The following is a 15,558-nucleotide window of genomic DNA, read 5'->3' as shown; positions in this document are numbered from 1 at the left end:
GGCAGCTATACTCAGTTATACTCACTAACATACCATCAACGCCACACCAACTTCCACTTATTGGATATTCTCTTCCATGGAGGCACTATGCTAAAAAAATTTATAACAGCTCCTAAATTCTCAAAGCAACTTACAAAGCATTTTTTTTACATTTATTTATCCCATGGTGTGTGTGTGTGTGTGTCCGTCCCCGTCCTTGAGAGGACCGTGCACCCATGTAGAGATCAGAGAATTTTGGGGAGTCTTTCCACCATGTAAATTCTGGGGACGAAAGCCAGGTCCTCAGCCTTGGCAGGAAGTGCCCTTATCCACTGTGCCATTTCACTGGCCCACAAACTATTGTTATCTGCATGATAAAACTGAGATTCTGAGCTAATAAACAATTCACACAAGTCTTAGAACTGACTGGTTCTGAGTCCAGGACTTATGCTGGTCTGATGTAAAAGTCTGAACTTGTCCATTCTACAACACTGCTTCCAGATAACTGACAATATTTAAGGAGTGCCTAGCATGTGCCTGTAATGCCAGTACTAGGGAAGTGGAGGCAGAAGGATCAGGAGTTCAAGGTCAGCCTCAGCTACATACAGAGTTCAAGGTCATCCTGAGCTACTTGAGATCATCAGAAAAATGAAACAGGATGAAAAGCTAGTTCAGTGAAAGAAAGCAGAAGCTCAGTGTTAAATCCCCAGCACCTCACCAAATGATCCCAATTTTGTACTTTACACCAAAGAACAATATAAGTAACTATAAAATATGGAAAAAAATTTAACAATACATTTTTGCGTGTGTACTGGAGAGGAGATAGACACTATAAAAGAAAAGACAACAGATTTGAAAACTAAAGTAATTTAAATTCATTTTGGGAAAAACAGCATTTAAAGTTAAAAAGAAAATTTTAAATGTGAGTAAAGCTTCCCCAAGCATGTGACAAACCGAAATAAACTGAAGTATTTCCTTAAAATTATGATGCTAGGCCTTTATAGCAACAGTCTATTTAAAAGAAACTAGCCATCACCGGGCAGCATACATATAAAGCATATTCAGCCTCAGTGAGTTCAAAGAGATACAAACTGCATTAATGAGTCACCCCTTTCCAATCAGACTAGACAGAGAAAAGAGATGGGAACGGGGGGGGGGGGGGGGGGGGGGGCGCACGCTCAGCACATGGCTCAGTGGGTAACATGTTTTCTGCACAAATTGGAGGACCTGAATTCAGACTCCCAGAGCCCATCTAAAATTAGGGTGGGGTGCCTCAAAGACAATAGGGTCCTGGAGGCTCCCAAGCCAGCCAGTCGAACTGATAGGGGAAGCTTCTGGTGAGAGACAGTGTCTCAGAAAGCATGGTGGAGTAGAGATTGGGGAAGACACCCCAGAGTGAAAGTCTAGTCTCCACATGCACCCACCCGAGGGGCTGCAGCTGCATACCACACATACACAAACCCACACGGAACTGGGAAGCAGGTTCTCTCAAAGAGTCCTATAGTAAAGAAAGTGGAAATCTTTCTTCTGGAGAACAATTCAGGAATCACAGAGGCTCTGCAGCGGAACCTACTTTCAAAACGCTGGGCAGGCGAGACGGCTCAGGAGGTAAAATTCCTGCTGCTGAGCCCAACGGCCTGGAGTTCGATCTCGAGCTCCACGTGGTAAGAGAGAACCGACTACCACAGGCCAAGCTCTGGTCTCCACGCAGATCTGCAGTTTAGCTGTGCACACACATATACAAAGAATTTGCACTTCCACGTTAGTTAGCTGCAGCACTGACCACCAAAGCCAAGAGGGGAAACCAACCTAAATGCCTACCAACGGATGAACTCCTTTACCAAGTGTGGCCTGTAAGTACCAAGGATTCAGCCCTGCAAAGGAAATCCTACCACATCCTACATGACTGACCCTGGAGACATTAAGTTCAATGAGCTAGTCACGAAATGTATAACTTTATATGAGGTATTTTAAGATAAGCTCTTAGAAACAGAAAGCAAGGGGTCAGGGAAGACCGAAAGCAGAGTTTTAGTTGTGTAAGACAGAAACATTTTACAGCTGTATTGTATAACGAGATACAAATGGTTAATACACTGTAATGTCCACATGTAAGAACGCTTAAGATGGTAGATTTTGTTATATGCTTTCACTGTGGTAACAAAAAAATTTACTAACTGGAAACTGTAAATAGCCATTAGGAAGAAATAGATTACATTTGAGCGACACCCTGGAATACAGGCAGCTATAAAAAGTGACAGTGATATTGTCACAGTCAACCCATTGAACTTTAAATAAAGCAGTGGCATTCCATTAAAGCAGGTCTTTCTTGAGATGCTGGAGACATGATGGGTCAGTGGTTAAGAAAATTGGCAACTTTTGCAGAGGACCCAGGTTGGATTCCCAGCACCTACACAGCTGCTCACAATCATCTGGAACTTCAGTTTCAGGAGATCCAATGCCTTCTTACAGGTAAGCTAAGTATAAGTGTACATACATGTAAGTGGTGTACATACATACATGCACTCATACATGTAAAATAAATAAATCTTTAAAAAATAAAACAAAACAAAAACAGTGTCTTTCTGCTGGGCAGGGTGGTGATGCCTTTGACCTTTTATCCCAGCACTCTGGTGACACAGGAAGGCAGAACTCTATAATTCATAAACATTTGAGAAACAATGGTTTAGGGCTGAAAAATCAAACAGACCTGGATATTTATCTCAGCTTCAAGCTGTCCTGCCTAAGGGGTCAGACTTTAAAGTCTTTTTTTTTTTTTAAAGATTATTTATTCTTGTATTTTATGCATATGAGCACACTGTCTTCATGCACGCCAGAAGAAGGAATCTGATCCCATAACAGATGGTTGTGAGCAACCATGTGGTTGCTGGGAATTGAACTCAGGACCTCCGGAAGAGTAGTCAAGTGCTCTTAACTGCTGAGCCATTTCTACAGAGACCGACTTTAAAGTCTTATTGCACTTACTGACCCCCAATTTCTTTTTTTTTTTTTTTTTTTTTTTTTTTGGTTTTTCGAGACAGGGTTTCTCTGCGTAGCTTTGCACCTTTCCTGGAGCTCACTTGGTAGCCCAGGCTGGCCTCGAACTCACAGAGATCCGCCTGGCTCTGCCTCCTGAGTGCTGGGATTAAAGGCGTGCGCCACCACCGCCCGGCCTAATTTCTTCAATTATTAAACAATATCAAGGCTGAGGATGTAAAACAATGAATGATAGAGTACATACCTAGCAAATGCAAGGCCGTCTGTCTCCAGCACTCAAAAATAAAACTCAGAACTGGGCTTTGGTGTCACACACCTTTAATCCCAGCACTCTGGAGGCAGAGGCAGGAGGATCTCTGTGATTTCAAGGCCAGTCTGATCTACAAAGTGAGTTCTAGGACAGCCAGGACTGTTACAAAGAGAAAAATCCTGTCTCAAAACCAAAAACAAAACAAAACAAACAAACAAAAAAAACTAAACTAAAAAAAAAAAAAAAAAAAAAAAAAACCAAACCAAACAAAAAAAACCCAAACAACAACAAGAAAATAAACCACAAATGTGGCACAGGAAATATGTAAATACACTTAACTGATTTTTGGCTCAGATAAAACACTTAGTAATATGATTGTTACTATTACTACTTATTGACTTGATTAACTCTGGAAGAGTTTATGAAAAAAAAAAAAAACACCAAAAAACCAAACTAAGTATTTAGGGATCATAATGCTAAACATCACTGGAAATTCTAAGTCCACGATGGGAATGATGCAGCTCAGTGGTGCCTTCTGCTTAATATGTATATTGTACAGGAGGTGAGGAGTTCATTAGCTCACACACAAGCACCCTCCCATGCAAAAGTATTTCATTAAAAAGCAAAGACAATTTTTTTTTCCTTAAGAAAGAGAAAGTAAGACTGCTTTGGCTCTCGGCCAGTTACAGATTATTTCTGCATCTAGAATTGCACTAGTTAGGTGTTTTCATCCACGTGGTGTATAAACAACTCTTTATTAGTACTGGACACAGACTTGATAATACTTCAATAAAAATAACGGAAATAGACAATCATAGTTTTTAAATCTAAAAGTAAAAAGCAAAGAGGAAACCAAATCAACACACAAAACATGACTATGAAGATGCTGGATTTAGGGAGATATTAAAAGACCAAGTAACATTAGTTTAGTTTCATCTTTCTCTTCCTCACTCCTTTAAAGAAAATTACCTTTCTGGGCACTGTTGAACTCTTTAAATGTGGTATACTCACTACTAGTGTAAATGTTGAATAAATATTTACAAGAAAAGTTGTAAGACAAAGTTTCCATAAAAAGTATGGAAGAGACTTTGAGGGGCATCAGGCTTGAGGTGATCAATCAATCAATGCCTCATTTGATAAGTTTACTAGATTGTGAATTCTGAAGCCTTTTTTGATGATGTCTTTTTGTCACTGGAGTATTACAAGTGTCACCTGGTTGCCACTTAATATGATAGACGGGTTACTCAAAGAGAGAATGGCAACAGGATCATTCCATTAGACTAACAACCCTGAGCTTTCTTCCTTTAAAGGCAACCTCTGGAGAGTGTTTGTATAAATAGGAGGAATTAGCTCAGGACTTCCAAGTCCTTCCAGTCTACAAACCCACGCTACTTCCCGTACAGTGGATAAAAACAAATTAAAGTGTCCTCTACAAACTCAAAAGAGGTGCAATCTACTCGTGAGCGGATCTGATACGAAACCTTGGGTCCGCAGAAATAAAAGCAGGATAGGAAATTACATTAAGGGTTCGAGAATTACACCCATGCCGTTTCACATTTCTCTCTCTCTGTCTCTCTGTGTGTGTGTCTCTCTCTCTGTCTGTCTCTGTGTATTTTAGACAAGGTCAATACTGTAGTTCCCACTGTTCTAAAACTCACTCTGTAGCGCAGGCTGAGAAATCGCGGCGATCTTTCGGCTTCCTGCTGTGACAGGCATGAGCCACCAAGCCCGACTCTTACCCACTCTTTTCTTAAAACGCAATTAAAGTATATTCAATTTGCCATCTCTTGCCCTACCTACACAGAACTCCCAGACCGCCAAAACTGGTGCCCTAGCTTCAGAATCTCCAACTCCCGCCAAGCTTTTTGCAAGTGTCCGCACCTAAGCGGAAGTGACGTTGGCATGACCTGACAGTGGGAGAGTTCAAATACCAGCACTCTAAAACCCTGTGGTATCCCAAGAAAACTCCCTACCCTTCTTTTATATTTTTGATCCTCCTTAAGTGATGCGAGAAGACCTGACTAGAACCTTGGGACCTCGTTCATAAATCCAAATTACTCAAAACTTTCCCCCTACCCATCTGGACAAGAAGGGCGCATGGTAACCTCTCAAGAACTACAATTCCCATGAGATGCAACAGGAAGCAAGTGGAGGAAAATGTTACAGGGGTCGCAAAGCATCTTGGGAACTGTAGTTCCATTAGCCAAAGTACTCAGTAGTCCTGCCCTCCACTACTAAGACTGAAGAGACCAGGTGTTCCGCTTGGAACCCGTTACCGCTAAGGGGAGGAGCCACATCCTTAGAGCCTTCCCCACATCTCCCACATGAAGGACAAAATCCCCCTTTCATCCTTAGAAGCGCTACAAATATTCCCTGAAGGAATATAGTTGTCTTCCATATCTCCAGTGATTAAAACCTCCCGGAACTCGACTGCCTCAGGGTCCTACTCGTGGGAAAAGGTGGTTCTTTCACAAGTGGGCAAAATGGCTGTCCTCCTAGCCCCATCATTGGTCGTCTTTTGCGTCCTTCAAGGACGATTGCTTGTCAGGGATTGGTTCTTTCTCTTTTGGGGGTGGAGATAGATTTAGCCCCGTTCTCCCGCGGCCCCGCAGTGATAATAGGGCGGAGCGAGAGGGGTTCTTCAACCTCTGATTGGATCAGGTCTGTGTCACTCAGTGTTCATGTAGCCTATGAGGGAGCCGGCTACCCGTCAACGCGAACGGAGAGGCGGGGCTAGTGCGTGGTGGGAAGGGGCGGGATCCTGCCGCCGCGGCTGCCGCTGGAGCCGGTGTCCGGGCTGGTGATGGGGTTAATTCCCTTCCGTGAGACTCTTCCTTGCAACCAGCCGGCCCCGCCGTCGCCCCGCCGCGCCGCGCTCACGCCGCCTCCTCCTGCTCCTTCTCCTCAGTAACGCGGGTAAGCGATGCCGTCCCCTCCCCCGCGGCGTCCCGGGAATAACGCGCTCGCTCCCCTCCCCCGCTCGCCGACCGGTAGCCCTAACGGAGCGGGAGAGTGAGGCAGCCGGGGAGGGACGCGCTGAGGAGACAGCGTCCCTCCCCGCCAGCCCTCCGGGGGCCCTGGGGTTCCGAGGCGAGCCCGCCCGCCGCTTCCACCGCGCTGTGCCCGCCGCCTCGCCGGGGGCCATGTGCAGCGCCAACCCCTTGAGGCCTAGCGGGGGAACTGGGGACAGGTTCCCCGAGCGTCCCTGATGCAGCGGCTGCTCTCGGGAGCCCTGGAGATCCGGGGAGGACCGAGGGGAGAAGCAGCCACAGCCAGGCCGGGCTGGAGCTGGGGCCGTTCACGGAACTGGTTTTCCGGGGCCCGGCGCAGATGCCCATGGCTGCTAGCCCCCGCTTCGGGGAATTGTCACACACACACACCGAAAAGGAAACAGCATGTCGTGCCTATGCTGCCAGAAAAAAAACATAGTGGAGAAATTAGCAAGAAAGTTGAATGACTGTCAGAGCCTTGGTCGCTGATGGTTTTACAGGGACGTTATGTTGTTCACTCCCCTCCCCCCGTTTCCACCCCCGTGTGTTGGAAGTTTTTTTTTTTTCTTTTCTTTTTTCTTTTTTGGTGGTTATTACGTGCAAGATAGTGTCACTGTTGTTTGAACTTGCTTTTATAGATAAACAAATTGGGTCTGGCTGTTGTGACCCCTCTGAATTGGGTCCAGAGATAGCAAGTCTCCTAAATCCTAAACTAGCTAGAGGTGAAGAGGTATCTTCCAAAACAGTATGGCTTACTAAATGAAAATGTTGAATTCCTGAAGGAGAAAAAAAGAACTTCCAGCATGAATGAATACGCACAAGCACATATACCTCAACACTAAGGTTATAGTTTGCCTGGGTGAGTTTAAAAAATCCCACCACCCACCTTTTGTGGTGGTGGTAGGTGTTGGAGACAGGGTCTCTCTGTGTAGTCCTAGTTGTCCTGGAACTCTCTGTAGACCAGGCTGGCCATGAACTCACAGAGATCCCCCTGCCTCTGCCCCCCAAGTGCTGGGATTAAAGTCGAGCCAGAGCACCACCCAGCTAAAGAAACTCCTTTTTTTTTTTCTTTTTCTTTTTTTTTTTTGGTTTTTCGAGGTAGGGTTTCTCTGTGTAGCTTTGCGCCTTTCCTGGAACTCACTCTGTAGACCAGGCTGGCCTCGAACTCACAGAGATCGCCTGCCTCTGCCTCCCGAGTGCTGGGATTAAAGGCGTGCTCCACCACCGCCCGGCCCTGGAAGACCCTTTTTGCAATACTTGATCGGTAAGGTTCATGTAGCTACACATTTAACTGAACAAACGTCATTCCCAAAATTTTTCTTCTTTATATTTTAGGGAGTTTTCTTGTAATTGCATCAGGTTTTGATAGTGTGCCTATCTTTTCAAGTTCCACTCTGCTTTTTGGCCTAGGAGAATATGACTTTAATGGATCCAGTAATCTGTAAAAGCCATGGCTACAGATCACCTCATTTCTAAGACTTACTAGTTTCTAGAGTAAACATTTGTTCTTTAAAAAAAAAAAGTCTGTTCTTTGACTGATAGACTATTTAGGGTAGGAGAAGTCTATAGTAACTTAGGAACCTGCCATATTCTCAAAATAATGCAAGTAGATACCAAAGTGAAATAGATCCATTAATTTGGATCAAGAAGGAATCTGGTTATGTGTTGTTATTGTTATTTTAAGTGTGGCTTTGGGAGATAAGTTCCCTTAGCTATTCCATGAAGTTCTTATAGCATATGTTGCCTAGAATATTCCCCCAAACTTGGTAATTAATTGGTAATTTATGTAATTATATTTTTAGGTATCATGAATTCTTTGCAGGGAAGGATTGATGAAAATACAGGGGACTGCATTCTTTTACTAGTTTTGGGATCCTTTCATGAGCCTCCGTGAGGTTTCCTTACCTGTATAATGGGAAAGGGTAATGCTTAATCTATGGAGTTGTGAGGCCTAGAGAGAGAGTATGTAAAGCTACTGTGATTGTATCTCATACGTATATATTTTGTTACATTAAATTTAATTTTTGTTTTCTCATTTATTTTCATATTTAGAGAATGAATTTGTTGTTCATGTGCCCAGGGTATTATTGCAGCCTCAAAATCTGTTCTGCTGTTGAGTATTGTAGTAGTAGTGTTAATATACACAGTCGCCTAAAATAGCCATTTTTGTTTTATTACATTTAAGTAAGGTGGGGGCACACAAGTGCCATAGCACATTTTGGGAGGTTAGAGGACAGTGGTACAATTTGCAGAAATCATTTCTTTCCTTATGTCATGTTGGTCTCGGGGACTGAACTCAAGCAGTCAGATTTGAAGGCCCAGTCAGTGCCCTTTTGCACTAAGACATCTTGCTGGCCTCTAGTCTTTTTTTTTTTTTTTTTTTTTTTTTTTTTTTTTTTTTTTTTTTTTTTTTAAAGCAGAAACAGCATGAGAAATTGGTCATTGGGTACCTAAGAGAATTTTTGCAAGATTTTTTTTTTTCCTTATGTGTAGAATTTCTGTATTTGGAATGTATTTCAAATACATTACCCATAATAACAATTTATTGTGTTTTGTGATAGTTAAGTATTGTAAGATCATCTGACTTAGTCAATATGTTTCAAGAACTAGTTTACAGTTGCTATCTTAGTCATTGTGCTACCAGAGAAGGCAAGTGATTCTTTGATACAAAGTTAAGATTGAACAAGTTATTTGAATTGATGTGACCATACCAGACTGTTGCTTTGTGTGCTCTTGAAGTGTGTTGGTTTGGTTTTGGGGTTTTTGTTGTTTTTGTCAGTGATTGAACCTCCAACTTCACATATGCTAGCGAGTATTCTACCAATAAGCTAAATCCTTGCTCTTTAGTTGTAACCCATTGTTGGCAGTCTTTGAGTGTTTCTTTTCTTTGAAATAACATGTTCTTTTCATTCCCAAACGTTTTTGAAAATATAGTGGGTTTTCACACATAAAGGTGTCTGTCCTTGGAGTTTGTACAGTTGAGGTCATTTAAGATGAGCATGCAAACAGTTATATCCTGAAGTGTTGCTGACAATAGTAGCCAAGGTTGACAGCATCTCAACAGTCAGATGGCACTTGGTTGCTTCTCTAAGGGATTTACCAAGTAACAGAAGAAACACTCTTTTAAATTGGTGTTTTAAAGTATCCAGTTATAGCTGGGTGGTGGTATCACAGACCTTTAATCCCAGCACTCAAGAGGCAGAGGCAAATGGATCTCAGAGTTAGAGGCCAGCCTGGTCTACAGATCATGTTCTAGGACAGCCAGGGCTACACAGGGAAACTGAGTCTCTGGAAAAATCCAGTTATAGCCATTTGGGTTAATATTAAGTTTTAATTCTCAAAAGTAAGGATGTGTAGTAAGAGTTGATAAATTTTTTTAAGTGTTACATAAATCATGCTAAAGACTAATGGGTCTGTAATACACTGTTCCTACTTGAATAGAAAACTTCCTTATTAACACTAGTGAACTATTGTAAAAATGTCCAGCATTCATATGTTATAGAGGTGTGGTTACAAGTGGGAATGAAATTTTTAGATTGCTCTTGTTACAAACCACAGAACCAATGCTCTGTTTCTATAGTCACTCTTGCCTAGAGGAAGAAGAATAATGTATTTACAGCTCTAGGTAACTAAATTGACATGGCAGATGAAAGAAAAAGAAATGTGTCAGTTTTTCCCAGGATAAACTTAAAAAAATATATTGAATTGCCTTTCACTTAATCCTTGGGGCTCACTGTAATCTTTGTTAGTAATACAGACATGTACCATGCATCAAATAACAAAAATAAAATTTCTATCAAATTAACTTTGGTCCTCATATAAGGGACACATTAAACAAATGTGCTTGTATCTGATGTTAGCTCACATATGAATATGTGTAATCTTCAAAATGTAGTTTAATTAGTCACCGATGGACAAATGAAATAAGATACTAAATCATGGCTCAAAGCTAGTTTTCTGCCTGAATTTCCCAGCAGTTTGATTTTTCCAGGTTTTTTTCTGCTTACCTGTTGTTAGTCTTCATATTTGTTAAATTTAACATTCCCTTACATTTTACTTTGTTCTTTGCTTTGTTAGTTGTTAGGTTTGTGACTTTTAAAAAATTATTTATTGCTAATTTAGGTGTATGGATGTTTTGTCTGCATGTATGTCTGTGCACCTCTTGTATGCTGGTGCCCTCAGAGGTCAGAGGAGGGTATCAGATCATCTAGAACTTGAGTTATAGACTGTTGTGAGCTGCCATGTGGTGCTGGGAATTGAACCTAGTTTCTCTGAAAGAGCAGCCAGTTCTCCTAATCTACTGGGCCATCTCTCCAGCCGCCGTGACTCTTAATTTTGACCATAAGCTCACTTCTCTAAACAAATTGTACATTTTGAGCCTCTTACTCTGCAAATACTAGATCATTTAGCATTCTAAAAGGGTAGCTCTTGGTCTTCTTCACTTATGTCATCCACAACTTGTTGTCATTGCCTTCCAAAAGAAATTAAAATCGAGGAATTGTTTGTATTCCTGACCTTGAGAGGCAACTGTCTGATGTCTGATGCAAGGAAAGTTCTGCCATTTGACTTCCGCCAGTGCTGGTTTACTGAGTGACAGATCGAAGCTGCCTTTGTAGACTGGTTGTGCAGTTAGCTCTACTACCTGTCTTCTACATGAAAGGGGCTCCATAACTGCACTCAGGTGTCACCTTGCAATTTGAGGTAGACGTTTAATCAACTGCAGGTTCTTCTTGATACGGTGGTCATCATACTAAGGGGTGATCTAGAATATAAAGAATAAAATGAATAGTTTTAATGTAAAATTACAATTTTCTGCATATATAGCTTTCTGGGAGAAATAGCTTAAATGAGTGTTAGCCACCACCACCCCTTTTTATCCTAAAAAATGAACTTATATATTATAGAATTGTTGTTTAAAAGAAGTAATTGGGTGGTGGTTGTTTTCTGGAAATAATCCCAATGCCCTTCCCTCACTGAGTAAACTGATGTATCCATAGCACCTAAGCATGGAATACTACATATAGATAAAGGGGGCAAGCTATTGGTACAGCAACATCTTGGATATATCCCAAAGAAAAATATAACTTTAAAAAAAAAATCTTAAAGGCTACATACCATATGGTTTGGTTCATGTAACATTCTTGAAATGAGAAAATTAGGATGGCGATGATGATGATGATGATGATGATGGGGATGTGTGTGGTGATGAAACAGCTCTATATCTTGATTGTGGTGGTTGTTGGTTACATAAACCTATACATTTAATAAAATTGCACATCACTACATTCTCAGATAAGTAAAGTCTTGAGTGTGGTTTTGTTTTGTTATTTTGGTTTGGAGTTGTGGTTTTGAAACAGGATTTCACTATGTAGCCCTTGGCTGGCCTGACATTCACCATGTGGACCAGGCTGGCCTCAACTGAGTAAGATTTTAAACTAAATAAGAAGCAACATCTTAGCTTTGATAGTAAAAGATATTCCTATAATGGTATTAGGGGAAACTAAATGAATGGTACATTTTAGACTTTACTATACTATTTTTTCAATTTCCTGTGAACCTGTAAGTATTTAAAAGTTAAATATATATATGTTCTCATCATTTTACAGGCAACATATCTGTTTTTAAACACATGCCATCTGTTAAGATTTCTTCATATGTTTTGTTTAGTTTATTGCATGATTTTTATTGGTAAGCTTACCAAGTATAAGTCATTTCAGGAATTAGTCTGTGCTTTTCTTTACCCTAGAATATAGTGGAGGCAAGGTTACTAGTTAATATTTCAAAATTAAACTCCAAAGGTATTTTATGGTTTGTTTGATGTTGTTTTACATTTTTGTTGTTTATATGGGTGTGGTACTTCCTGTGGTGCAAGCATGGAGGTCAGAGGACTACTTTCAGAAGTTGATTCTCTTTCCATCCTAGTGGTCCTAGGGATAAAACTCTGGTTAACAGGCTTGGCAGCAAGCACCTTTATCTGCTGAGCCATCTCACTGACCCAAACTTCATGTTTTATTATTCCAGACTTTGTAAACACTGTTCTTAGAAGTACCAATTGCATACAGCTAAATATTAATATTCTTCAAAACTGCTCCCATTGTCTATACATTTTATCATTTAGATTACTTAAGGCAGAGAGAAAAAAAAAACTTACCTTACTAGTGAATAAATGGCTGGCATATCATGCAAACTTTAAAGTTCTTTTATAGCTAGGTAGCTGAGGTAATTTCTGATTTACCCAATATTTAGTTTTAAGAATGAACCTGTTGTGCTGCAAAGTAATATTCGCTGCTATCGTTAAATGTTTTTCTAGCCAATATCATGGCACTAGGTTGAAGAGATTCACTAGGCAGGTAAGTTAAGTTTTCCTCTTGCAAGGTCAGAAACAAAAATTAGAAATATGAAAGGCTGTTTGTTGCAGGAACACTAGCAACAGGAAAAGACAAATCAAAGTAGGAAATGAAACTATGAAAAGCACTTAGAATACTCCAAAAGCACAGCTATTTAGGGCCATTTAAGTGTAGAGTAGATTTTTCATGTACCTAATTTAAAGAGTCACTGTATTCAGTATACTACAATCTTGTTTTGCTGTTGTTGTTAAATGGTGGTTTGTTTCTTTTGAGAATGATACAAAAAGGGCAAGGGACAGCTTCAAAATTCATTCACCTTTGATTTGATAATCAATTAGGATATTACAGGTATTTTGGAGTAGGCATTAAACCACATTATTTTGCATTTGAACATAGCAGTTTCATACTTAGCCAAGTCATGTGTAATTGTGATTTTGTCTGTTACACTGTGAGGTTTGAGGTGAACATGTTTGCTCATTGAGTTCAAGGAAATGTGTCTTTCTGATTCTGTTGCTTTTTTAATTTGAGTGGCATGCCAAAAACAATTCCTAACCTGATTTGAAAATGGGTTTTATTATTTGATTCACTAAGCTTTAGATTTTCATTCAGTATTACATTGAAGATAAATGCTTATTTTATAAGAAAATGACAGCTCATTTGTTAGTATTAATAACTGATTATAAACCAGGCATGGTAGCACACAGCTTTAGTCCCAGTACTCTGGAGGCAGAGGCAGACAGATCTAAGTGAGTGCAAGGCCAACCTAGTCTACAAAGTAAGTTCCAGGACAGCCAGGGATACACAGAGAAACCCTGTCTCAAAAAACCAATTAACTACCACCATCAACACAAAAAACCCAACAAGATTATAAATGAATCTGAGCTGTTCAGTTCTGGTAATTACAAAATAGCAAAGTTAGCATAACATGTCCATGCTATAACTGAGAAATAATTTCAGGCTATTAAGTAAAGAGGTTTTATCTGTGCACATTTACAAATCCCAATAGAAGAGATTTCAGCATTGTGAACTAAGAAAGCCTAACCAGGGGTATGTCACTATCTTTAATGCCAGCACTGTGATCCTAGCACTTTGTCACCTGGGGATCTAGAATTTCAGGCAAGCCTGGCTACATAACAGGACAGTATTGTCACAAAGGGGAGGGGTGAGCACACATACATGAAAAAGGAGTGTGTACACTGCAACAGTTATGAAAGTGTGCCTGTGTCTTTTATATTAATGAGCTAGTGCAAAATCTTCACACTGTAAGTCAACCAATCATAACTCGAACAGAGTGAGAAAGTCAGTCTGGTTACTTGGTGCTAGGTACTTAATCAAGCCCCAAATGCTGGTTCTAGATGGTATGGTTGTTAAAAGATGGTTTTGAAGGACATTGGTAGAGATTTGGGCACTTAAAAACTAGATCAACTGGGCATGGAGATGTGCCTATAATTAATTCCAAGACTCAGGTGGCTGAAGTAAAAGGATTCCAAGTTGGAGGCCAGTCTGGGTCTGCATAGCAAGAGCCTGTCTCAAAAACCACCAAAACCACCAATAGTTTATTACTTGGCCCTTCTTATTGAGGTAACTGTAATGACTTTAAAAATAGTTTCTTAAAAGTTGTGAACTGGATGTTGCTATTTAAAAAGAATTGAAGCCTGGTGTGATGGCCCACACCTTTAATCCAGTACTCAAGATGCAGAGGCAGGTGGATCTCTGAGTTTGAGGCCAGCCTGGTCTCCAAAGGGATTTCTAAGACAGCCAGGGCTGTTACACAGAGAAACCCTGTCTGCAGAAACCTAAATAAATAAATAAATAAAAATATGAAAGTGTAAAAAGCTTAAGTTTAAAGAAGTAAGGCTTTTTTTTTGATGTTTTGATTTTACTTGTTTTTGGTAGTGCTGGAGATCAAACCCAGAGTAGTGTGTATGGTGGCAAGTACTCTGCCACTGAGCTAGGTCCCCAGCTTTGTTTTTGTTCTTTTTCCACTCTGTGAGAAAAGGTCCACTCTGTTGTCCAGGCTGATCTTAAGCTTCTGAGTGCAAGCAATCCTTGTTACCCACCCCTCCCACACACATACACACTACAGGGTCATGCCATTGTACCTGGCTGAAATAGAACATTTTAATAACTGGTTTATTGTAACCAGTGCTTCGCATCCCTTCCATGAATACTTTTCTTGGTTATCTAGATAATTTTCATGTTTGAGAGTCTTTGTGAACTGAAGTACATCCAAACTGGAAGAAACTCACTAGATTTCATTATGAAATGAAGTACAGTACTTGATTCCCTTTTCATAATGTTTCTTATGAAACAGGAAGATTGATGGAAATTTCAAGGCCAACCAAGGCTGTATAGTGAGTACCAGGTGAGCCAGGGTTACACAGCAAGTTAAAAGAGTTTGCGTATAATGCAACATTAAATATATTGAGATTGGCCAGTATAGATTTTCTTGTTTTAAACAACTTTGGGGAATAATTCACATAGTGTAAGAGTCATGAATTTGAAGTATACAACTCACCGGGTTTAGTATATTCATAGGTTATATAACTATAGCCACAATCCAACTGTAGCCTCTTCATTGTTCCAGATAGAAACCCTGTACTCATCAGAGGTTCACACATACACACACACACACACACACACACACACACACACACACACACACACACACCATTTCAGCTTAGCCTGGCATAAGCAGGAATCCTTCTGTCTCACATTTGTCTGTTCTAGTTATCATATGTACATAGCATTGCACAATATGTGGACACCTTTCACTTGGTGTGTTTTCAGGGTTCACTCATGTTGCAGCATTCATCAATTTCTTGTTATCTGTCTTATTTTAAATATAATCATGCTAATTGTGCTAGTAGATGTATAGTGGTATCTTCTTATTTTGATTTATATTTGTCTACAGGGTAAAGATGTCCAATAGCTTTGTATATGCTTATTGGCCATTGTTGATTTTATGTAGACTTTGATATCTAGATGTTGTCTATAT

At 40.4% G+C, this 15,558-nt stretch overlaps 2 protein-coding genes across 4 annotated transcripts in view; one reads left to right on the top strand and one right to left on the bottom strand.

Moving 5' to 3' along the window:
* Zranb3 (zinc finger RANBP2-type containing 3) overlaps window positions 1–5,680 on the bottom strand; it is a 154,641-nt gene extending 148,961 nt beyond the window's left edge. The window contains exon 1 of one of the 2 annotated variants that reach the window (XM_028874939.2): window positions 4,882–5,680. The gene's annotated coding sequence lies outside the window, so the exon portion shown is untranslated. The remainder of the gene's footprint in view (window positions 1–4,881) is intronic. The other variant, XM_028874940.2, reaches the window with a different exon arrangement.
* A 280-nt stretch (window positions 5,681–5,960) lies between these two features.
* Window positions 5,961–15,558, top strand: part of R3hdm1 (R3H domain containing 1) — a 135,074-nt gene continuing 125,476 nt past the window's right edge. For both annotated transcript variants that reach the window (XM_028874950.2, XM_028874947.2), the window contains exon 1: window positions 5,961–6,139. The gene's annotated coding sequence lies outside the window, so the exon portion shown is untranslated. The remainder of the gene's footprint in view (window positions 6,140–15,558) is intronic.

The sequence above is a fragment of the Peromyscus leucopus genome, chromosome 15 (assembly GCF_004664715.2).
Source record: "Peromyscus leucopus breed LL Stock chromosome 15, UCI_PerLeu_2.1, whole genome shotgun sequence".
Taxonomy (NCBI): Eukaryota; Metazoa; Chordata; class Mammalia; order Rodentia; family Cricetidae; genus Peromyscus; species Peromyscus leucopus.
Note: the sequence above shows the minus strand (reverse complement) of the source record. Positions and strands in the feature narration are given on the sequence as shown.